General features: G+C 37.0%; 1 long non-coding RNA gene across 1 annotated transcript; it reads left to right on the top strand.

Annotated features, from left to right (window-relative positions):
- Positions 1-31: 31 nt before the first annotated feature.
- LOC125679406 (uncharacterized) lies at positions 32-5,062 on the top strand. Its single transcript, XR_007371810.2, has 4 exons — positions 32-102; positions 213-239; positions 736-791; positions 4,657-5,062. It is a non-coding gene; the product is annotated as an uncharacterized LOC125679406 (long non-coding RNA).
- Positions 5,063-9,205: the final 4,143 nt, after the last annotated feature.

Raw genomic sequence — 9,205 nt, 5'->3', positions numbered from 1 at the left:
TCTAGATTTCAAAAAAAGGAAAATACATATTTTATAAACTTTTTACAAATCTCACCCTTTTCTTCCGTACTATCTTTCTCTTGATACTTCCGTCTTGACCAGGTGAGTCGTGTGTTGGTGAACTTTAGATTAAATCGGAAGAAATCGTAGTTGAAACTCCATCATCTGTGATATACTATATTGAATTTGTTTATATCTTGATATATTTGTAGATATCCCTGATCAAGATGCGAGCAAAGGTATGCTACAATTATATTAAATCGGGAAATACATACACCCCCCCCCCTTTGGGGTCTGAAATGCTTTTCTACACTATTCCCTAATGAATTTCTGTTTTGATCATCTGCATGGCGCTGTCAGGCGGACGAAATAAGTAATTATATGATTAAACCTTTGACAAAGATTTTCACAAGCCATGTGGGTTCTTTTTCTCCAGTGTTCTGGCATTGGGCGACCAACATGGTGATCCTGCTGCGCAAGTTGCGCCACATGTTCTTGTCATTTACAGTGATTATCAAAAGCACATGTTAAACTTAGCCTAGTTTTGCATGAGTTTTGGCTTGTTTAATTCCTTTTGATTTGCCCTCATAAAGTAAGCATTTATACTAAATTACATGCTGCATTTCAAAATATATCTTTAAGGGAAAGCTAGTCCAACGTTAGTCTCTAGCCTAATAGTGCTTAAAGCATAGTGTGTACTCGAAAGGTTTTTAACTTTGTGCAATTTGTTTTCAGTGGAGGAAGAAGCGCATGAGGAGGTTAAAGCGCAAGAGGAGAAAGATGAGGGCAAGGTATGTGTAAATAAATACTGGTGGGACCAGTTAACCTGATAAAAGATGTGCGACTTGCAACCAGTCAAAACGTTTGTTCAGCAAGCATGAATGATGAAAAAGTCTACAAGAGGTCCAGGGTTCCAACTTCGACTGAATACCTTGGAGGCCAAATGGGCCCCTGAATAAGAAATTCTGTTAGCCATCATGAAATTGAATAACGGGGGGGGGGGGGGGGGGGTTACAAGAAAAAAAGAAACATCAGGTCGCATTGCAATTTATTTAAAAAATTAAAATATCAATATTCATATTCTGTTTCCTTCTCCGTAATTCTTTCAAATACCTCTCTCATTTCATCATCCTAGCAACTTAATGATCTTCGCGGCGTCTGACTTAACACACGTTTCTTCAGACTTTTTATGTTATTTCAAAATTTCTCAGCTTTTCGATGTTGTCAAGTTTATAACATGGGCAAGCTGTCACAACGACTGGACCTTTCATGTCATGTTTTGTACACGCAACACGTCATACCCTTTTTGCCGTCATCGAGCCATATTTTCCACTTTTGGTTAAAAGCAGACGCTTTCTTTTCGTTTGAAGTAACCCTTGCGTTGTTCAACTTCTGGTTTAAATACATTTTGGAAGGTTTGATACCCCAGGAATCATGAATGTCTCGCCAAGTGGCAAAACCCAGTCTTCGACGTTAACCAGTGGCCCAATGCCCGAGGCCAGTAAAATCGGGATCGGGCTTCTTAAAATATTAAACCCAGGAGTCCGGCGGGCCTGTAAATGTTTTCTTATATGTTCTGTATATATTACAAATAAAGCGTGAGATTGACTCAGACTAAATGTCATGACTTAGTAGTCAAATTTCGCATAGAAAAATGATCAACCATGCTGCCTTTTCTGAAGTATAGGGAGGGGGCTGGTCCGGGAAATTCAAAACCACCCAAGCGTATTTCATAATCACAACCATCCGATAAAAAAAAACAACCCAAAAACCTGTCGTACGAGGAGAAAAGAGCGAAAATTCATGCCCCATTGGACCGAGGGTAGGCCTTGGCTAACATTTGATTCTGGAGAGAACAAAATGTTTTGTACGCGGTGTATACAAAACAAAGTTGAACATGAGCTGCTGATGTATCTGCGAGATTAATATGTTGAAAAATAAAATAAGACAATCCTTTTAATGTCAGTTGTTCTCTAACTATGATCATCTTCATGATCTTGACCTGTATTTTCCTACAGTAGAACATGCATGTATCTATAGTGTAGAATCAGCAAATGACATGTGGTCAAATAAAAATAAAAAAACATTTTGGGCCTGTAAAATATTGTTCGGGCTTGCACAATTATTATACTGGGAGGCCCGAAGGGCCTGTGCTTTACAAAGTTTTTCGTGAAGACTGAAAACCTCAACTGGAAATTGAACTTCAATTATAATTGGACTCAGGTCGGTCAGAAAGAAAAATGTTGATCGGACAATTACGGTCGCCAGGTGGGCAACGAGAACGAAAATTTTGGGTGCCCACAAGCAAAGTTTAGTCGCCAATGCGAGTGGGCGAGCGGTAATTTGGAACCCTGGAGGTCCATTGATATTTTTGCCCAGATGAGCAACTGTAGACACAGATAAGGTCAAAATGAATTGTTTCGTATCACCCTTTTTTTTATAGTACAAGATAATGAAGTGGACACGTGTAGATTGGGGGGAAACCCCCCATTTATTTTGTGTAATTACGTAAACTGAAAATGAAGCAGAAAATTTATAAAATGCTGGGTTTGGTGGATTTTTTTTTTGGTAGGTTGGGGGAAACAAATGTATTATATCTGAATTCATGCATGATTATATATGAAGGAAAATGTTTTCCTAACAATACAGGGCTTGAAACACTTATGTCACCGGTCTAGCCGGACTGATATGGTATAATTTCAACCAGTCCATAAAAAATTTACCAGTGTTCCAGAAGTAATTAAACATATTTTGTTAATGTTATCAAAATCATGTGAAATGGAATCTAACTCGATATGCCTCGAACAATATTTTAACACATGTAAGGTTTATAGTTACTAACCGGGTTTGTCTTGATATCTACGGAGGAATGCCAAATGCATGTACAAGATTCCATAAGAATATTTTTCAAAATGATGCTTTAGAAAATTGACCAGTGCCATCGAACTGACTTAAACAAATGTATTTCAGTCCCTCGGACTTTTAACCAGTCACAGACTGACGGGCATATGTTAATTTCAAGCCTTGCAATTAGTGATGAAACGATTGTTGGTCGTTGAGAGATCTACAATGCTACTTATCGATTACAATATAAAAGTCGCCGACATCGTTGACCAAACAAAATCCGGAAATCACTTTAACTTTGTTCAAATTTTATTTTCTGTATGTCAAACCCAATCAAATATAAGCAAACAAAATGGCGGGAGATATGAAGGACGGCAGCAAGAACGACATTCAACAGTCAAATAAAGGAGTCTATCTGATATCTTTGATACATTGAGATTATAGATAAATTCCATTACTTGATATATTGAAATTCTGATTTATTTACCCGTGAACAAACGTAACAAAGAAGAATTCAAATGTTGTTTCCATACATTTAATGATTCTGTTAGGAAAACACTTAAATGCCAATTCCGATTATAATCAATTACATGTATCCGATTATTGCCGATAATCGATTATGGTTTTTGGTCCGATTGCCCATCACTACCTGTAATAGTGGTGAGCAATCGAACCAAACACCGTAATCGATTATCGGTAATAATCTAGCACATGTAATCGTTTATAATCCGACAATACACCAGAGGTGGTATGCAGATTATTGGAAGAAGATAATCGGAATTGTACTTTAAGTGTTTTCCCCCTCAAAATAGAGAACAGAATCATTAACATATGGTAACAACATTTGAATTCTTAATAGTTTTATTTGTTCAGTTAAATAAATCAAAATTTCAATATATCGAGTAATGAAATTTATTTGTAATCTCAATATTTCAAACATATCAGAGATATATTCCTTTATTTAAATGTTGAATGTCATTATCGTACTTCATATCTCCCACCATTCTGAATGCTTGATTTTGATCGGGTTTGACATACCGAAAATAAAATTTGAACAAAGATGAAGTGATTACTGGATTTTGTTTGGTCAACGATCATTAGTGACAATCGTTTCATCACTACCTAATTTAGGTATTTTGTATTTGTAGAGCTGAAATAATGATTATTTGCAAAAATATAGCTTAGTTAGATAATATACTTGTATGTATTGCAAAATTAAATTTTGCAGAAGATTCCAGAAATGAATATCGTTTAATAAAATATTTTGGCTTTTGGTCGTAAGTAACGTGTCAAACATGAAATGTTTACATTTGACATATTTTAGCATCACTCTATTATGAGTTGCAATGGAAAGCTTTCCGTCTTGTTCATTCTTGTTTAATAGCCTTAAACATCAGTGAATTGGCCAATCAAAATGCAGATTGCACAAAAGTTGCATTACTGATTAGATGCAGTATAGGCGGATTCAGGAATTGGGGGGGGGGGGGGGGGTCTAGCACTTGATCTTTTAGGTACTTTTCACAGCGTCCACTCCTACCCCATTTGCTTGTATAAATAACAAGTTAGGGAGATCTTGAGACAGTTTTCTATACATGAAAATGATGAGTTTATTGACTACTTGTGTCCATAGTTCCCATAAACCCATTGGATCCGCCCTTGAGATGAAAGTTAATGTATATCTCTGAAAAATTGAGGTCTGTTTGAATGGTGCACTTCAATATCTGTTTTAGGGGAAATCAAGTGTTAAGTATTGGATGTCGGTGGGAAAACGTGTTCGGCACACTGTTTACAAATATTTTGCTTTTTCTTCAGGTCAAAGTAGACAGCCCCCCCCCCTTCACGTCACAAGTGTAAATCAGGAACATGAAAGGACTTGGTGTGTAAGCCATACGACCATTATTGACCCATTTAAAACTGAAGGAGAGAGAGAGAAGAAAGGAGGAAGAAGTTAATGTAAAGCGTGTCCAGTCCATGGTTCAGGCTTTACATGTCGTGTGGCATTTCACTCTGGGGGCAGCGGAAATTTTTCATTTACCCTCATCTTCATAGACATCATCATCATATCTTTTTACTGGACACCCAGGGAGATTGTGAAATTGACCGCTGAGTGTTCTTTAATTAGGATACCAATGCTGTCACTGCTGAAACCATTGGTCAGAAGCAGCCATTTCTGTTCTTGATTTGTATTTGAGTAATTAAAAAAAACAGTAAAAATGTATTTATCTAGTTTTAAATTTGAGATCCTGTTTGACGGGAGTTTATTTCATTGAAACTATGTTGGATCATTTATTGTTTGGAACTACTGAGTTCAATAAAATAATGCAATTCAGCTAACGGTATATGAAAACCATCGAAATTTTAGGTCATTGTTGAACAATATAGAACAAATCTGAACAGCAAAAAATTGTCTTGTCGGCTAAAATTTGTTTTAAACACCGTAGATGTGCACTGTGAGCTTGATTGACTTGTGGCAGTCATACGGGTTCAATCACCAGTGGCAGTACAGATCGTAGCATACCTGACTTGAGATTCTAGAGGCCCGAATTTTTTTTTGGAAGTGGTCGTCCTTTAACAGTTGAACATTTCTAACTTGATGTCTACCATTCCAATGCTTCTCGTATTTGGTATGAAGCACCATTGGAACAAGGGGGGCGTAAATTGTAATTTCTTGACTCCTGTACCAGTGGGGGCAGGGCAAAAATTGACCAATTTTCAACAATATAAATTGCACGTGTAAGGAAAACGAAATGCATAGTGATGAAGATCAGAAAGACCTTGCCAGAACTAAATTTCATGAACCCCGAGTCCACGGATGGTCCGAACTTGGTATATATGTATACGTGTAAAACAATATAGATACTAGTACCTGCCGCGGTGGCCAAGAGTGTTCACCCCGGCAGCGACAGACTTGCGTCGTTAAAAACAGGTTGGGACAGTTTAATTGGCAGGTGTGAACTCTGAGATGACCTTAAAAACGGATGTCCCGTGGTGCGCTTATAAACGACTACTAAATGGTCGTATGCGCCGAGCATAGGCCTAAATTTGAAGTCCTTCACCGGTCTTGGTGACGTCTGCATGAGTGAAAAATTCTCGAGAGACATTCAGCAAAATGAAATCGATCAATATTTTGCTTTCATGAGCCTTCTGTCCGATTGAGCTTTTCTGAACGAAATCTGTCGGGGCGTCGTAAACTTTACATTTTCATCATCTCCAGAAACACTAGTCCAATTTGAATTTCAGCCAAACTTATAAAGACAAAGAATCCTTGGGTGAAGGGGATTGAAGTTTGCTGAAATAGAGGGCCACGTCGCCTTCAAAGGGGAGATATTCGCAATAATACGGTGGGGGTAATTGAATATTATTTAACGTCACTTGTAGGGACGTAGCCGATGAAGGGCTGTAGAATTTTGTCCTGTGCTAGCCATTGAGCAGATGGGATCTTTAATATGACACGGGAGGCTTCTAAGATTACATGAAAGAATCGAGTTTGTTAAAATCATGACCCTGGAGTACCTCGGGGGATTTTTTTTTTTAACATGCGAATATATACTAAGAAAATCTTATTAAAAAAAACACTGGACCTTAAGAGTGGAGATTTAAGTGAATTCATCCTAATATAGAGAAGATTTGAATTTGTTAAGATCATGACCCCCAGGGGGCAGGGTGGGGCCACATTAGTGGATGAAAGGTAAAAGATAACGAACAGTGATCAATCTCGTAACTCCTATTTTAGAAGCAATACAAAATAGAGAGTTGGCCAAACACGGACCTCCACGGTTAGATCATCCCGCTCAAAATCACACGGGTTCGAATCCCGCTCGCGCCGGTAAGTGAGAAAGTTTCCCAGTTTACTTTCGGAAGGTCGGTGGTCTCTTCCCAGGTACATTGTATATCTGGGTTCTCTCTTCCTGGGCACCACCAGATAACTGAAAAATTGTTGAGTGTGGCGGAAAACATTAAAAAAAAAAAAAGAAAAACGGACCCCTAGATAAAGCAAAGGTGGGATAAGGTGCCTTGGAGTAGTAAGCATCCCCTGTCGACCGATCATACCCGCCATGAGCCACAGAGGCTAAGCCCGTTTTGGGCCCGAACTCTGTGATACCATAAATATAGAAAGGGGTCTAACTCTGACACAGGTAAAAAACTAACCACTCGCTTCAAATGCCTAAAAAATCTTAAACTAGGTAAGCTATGCGTAGTTTGTCGTTTTCCTTGCATAGATTAAAGCTGACATGAATTAATAAATACGTACACCTTTCTCATCTTATCCGCCATATTTCTTTCAGGTAGCCTAATTTACTCTACCCGTATATACCCCAAATGTGATTGTCACACCTGAGTGATTTTTCTAGGTGGACTCAACCAGTGCACATCTCCGATAGTAATATATAGGGAATGAGAAACAAATAAAATAACATTTTAAAACATTATGCTTTGCTCAAAATTACAAAATATTGATTGTATACTAATGCAACATTCTGGAAGTTTAGATAAGTTACACAAAAATGCCAAAAAACAAAACAAAAAAAGCTTTTCTTGCATACTTGTAAGTGCATGCAAGTATTTGCATTTTCTAATAAAATAAATGCGGATAAATCATTTGCCAATTACATACTGATAGAATGGAATAGGCAAAGAGCATAAAATATATTATTGATATCAATTCTTGCAAAATAAAGGTGCATGCCATATGCATAATATGCAATGCACAAGGTATAATCGCCAAAAAAAAGTATCAAATACGGGCGTCTATTCAACAGGTATCGGAGATGTGCACTTACCGAAAATATTAGATTCTCTTTATTCTGATAAATCCACGAAACAAAATGATAAACTCCATTTGTATCTCGTTAGAACTTTACAACACGTTCTCATTCCATTATACAGACTGCGACACACTTCACCCGTGCCAAACAGTGTGTCCTCAATCAGGGGAGATGTCAGAGTCGAAAATTTTTCCTGTATTGAATGCTTGTCTGGTCGAGGTTTTGCAGTTTATAGAAATAGGGAATCTAATATCTGGTTGGATATATTGCGTGCACAATTCAAAATTTCTCGATGATCATATACAAACTTGGATATACAAATAAGGGAATAATGATCGAAAATATACATCTGTGTGCAAATGCGTGTATTACATTTGCAATCCACAATAAACAGTTCATTACACAAAGACACATATGAAAGGAAATTTATAAACGAAAATATAGTTTTGTTGTCTCTTTTGGAACCACATAATTATTTACGGTCTCTGTGTGTCCACAGGGCCGTAACTGCCGATGAGGCAGACGAGGCAACTGCCTCGTCTGATTTTTTGGCAAAAAAGAAAATAAAATTATATAAATGTTATATTATAGGATATATGTTTAAAATGAAGACAAGCACCTTTGTCTTTGACACCATATTACGATTCTTTACATAGTACAAATGAAACACAAACATGATAAATTGGGATTTAAAAAGTGTCATTTTCAGTCGTAAAGTCAATCGGCGGCCCCCAATCCCCTGCCTCCCCTGATTTAGAACCCTACTTACGGCCCTGGTCCATATTCATTGAGAGAGAGAGAGAGAGAGAGAGCGACCGTCCTACTTCTATTTATAATATACCATTTCACAGAAGGAAAGAAAATTGATCACTTATATAAATGTAAGCTTTCAAGCATTAAAAATGTCCAGCTATTTAAAAATTTGTGATTGACAATATATTGGAAACTTACAGGAGTTGATGCCTATAATTGAATTCATTACAAATAAAAAAAAAAAAAAAAAAATATTAGTTTGAACTGTGCATGTAGAAAATACTGACTTTGTATGTTAGAATAACGGGAAAAAAGAAAATTGTCAAAAAAAGTGGGGAAAGCAGACCAGCCTTCCTGCCCACCCCAACCCCCTGTTTTCGTGCCTGAAACAACATATCAATTCGTGTTGAAAGAAAGGTGCATATCTACATTTCATTAAATTCCAAAGGAGCTCGAATTTATGTGTTCCCCTATTAATTATTTTGTATGCAAGATTCGTTCCCGAATTTCAGTCAGAGCAGAAATGAATTCATGTTGAAGTATATCTAGTTTGAATGCAAATGTAGGGTTCCTTCTTTTAATTTCATCAGACTCATTAGAAACCCCTCTCCCAAACTATGCAGCTTTGTTTCTATTGATATCTAAATCGGTATATGAATCCGGATATAAATTATATCATGTTTTTTCGTGATCATATAGATATTGCTACTGATAACGAAAAAAGAAAATGTTTATACTCTTGCCTTCTGCATATCCTACTAATGCATTACAGTATATTGACATTGTATCATATCAAATAAAAGCTCAACACGAATTTTACTGATTTATGCATACTAAAATCT

The sequence above is a fragment of the Ostrea edulis genome, chromosome 2 (assembly GCF_947568905.1).
Source record: "Ostrea edulis chromosome 2, xbOstEdul1.1, whole genome shotgun sequence".
NCBI classification, from domain to species: Eukaryota; Metazoa; Mollusca; class Bivalvia; order Ostreida; family Ostreidae; genus Ostrea; species Ostrea edulis.
The sequence above is the reverse complement of the archived record's forward strand: the minus strand, read 5'-3'. Positions and strand labels throughout refer to the sequence as shown.